The sequence below is a fragment of the Phalaenopsis equestris genome, unplaced genomic scaffold (genome assembly GCF_001263595.1).
Source record: "Phalaenopsis equestris unplaced genomic scaffold, ASM126359v1 Scaffold000002, whole genome shotgun sequence".
NCBI lineage: Eukaryota > Viridiplantae > Streptophyta > Magnoliopsida > Asparagales > Orchidaceae > Phalaenopsis > Phalaenopsis equestris.
The window spans coordinates 69,402,877-69,403,729 of record NW_018164444.1 but is presented as its reverse complement, the minus strand read 5'-3'; positions in this window follow the sequence as shown (position 1 = coordinate 69,403,729).

The window sequence follows — 853 nt, the reverse complement described above, 5'->3', positions numbered from 1 at the left end:
CATTATATGTTGTTTAGGAATTTTAATTACTATTTACTTCACTAGAACACGGTTGTACTTTTTATTTTTCTTGAGTACAACCATGTTGTACTCCACAATTCATCTTGGATTTAAATTTCTGATCATAACGTGTTTCCCAAACTTATTATATTTTGGTTAAAAACACGTGAATGATTGAGTAATCTGGAAGCATTTTTGTATTAGTACAATCATTATTTCTCCATTTTTTTAACACAACCTTCTTTTGCTTGTTGAATTTAGTCTATAAACATATAATTTCGCCATGACATTCTAATTTGGTATTTTAGAACCTATTTAGTCTTCATTATATGTTGTTTAGGGATTATTAATACTATTTAATTCACTACAATATTTATGTACTTCATATTTTTCTTAAGTACAATCATGTTGAAATCTATAGTTTATCTTGTGTTTAAATTTCTGATCATAATATGTTGCCCAAAATTACTATATTTTGATTAAAAATACATGTTTTTGATATTAATTTCTTCTTAGAGTACTTTAAAAGCTTTTTTCTTCAGTGCAACCACTATTTTTCCTTTTTTTCTAATGCAAAATTGTTCTGCTCACTGGACTTAGTTTATGGACAGTACTTTAGAACATATTCAATCTTCATTATATGTTATTTATGGATTTTACACACTATTTTATTCACAACAAAATGGTTGCACTTCATATTTTTTTAATACAATCATGTTATAGTCCACAATTTGTCTTGGGTTTAAACTTTTAATCATAACTTGTTGCCCAAATGTGTTATATTTTGGTTAAAAACACATGTATGTAATACTAATTGTTTTTAAGAATAATTTAGAAGTCCTTTTTCTTTAGT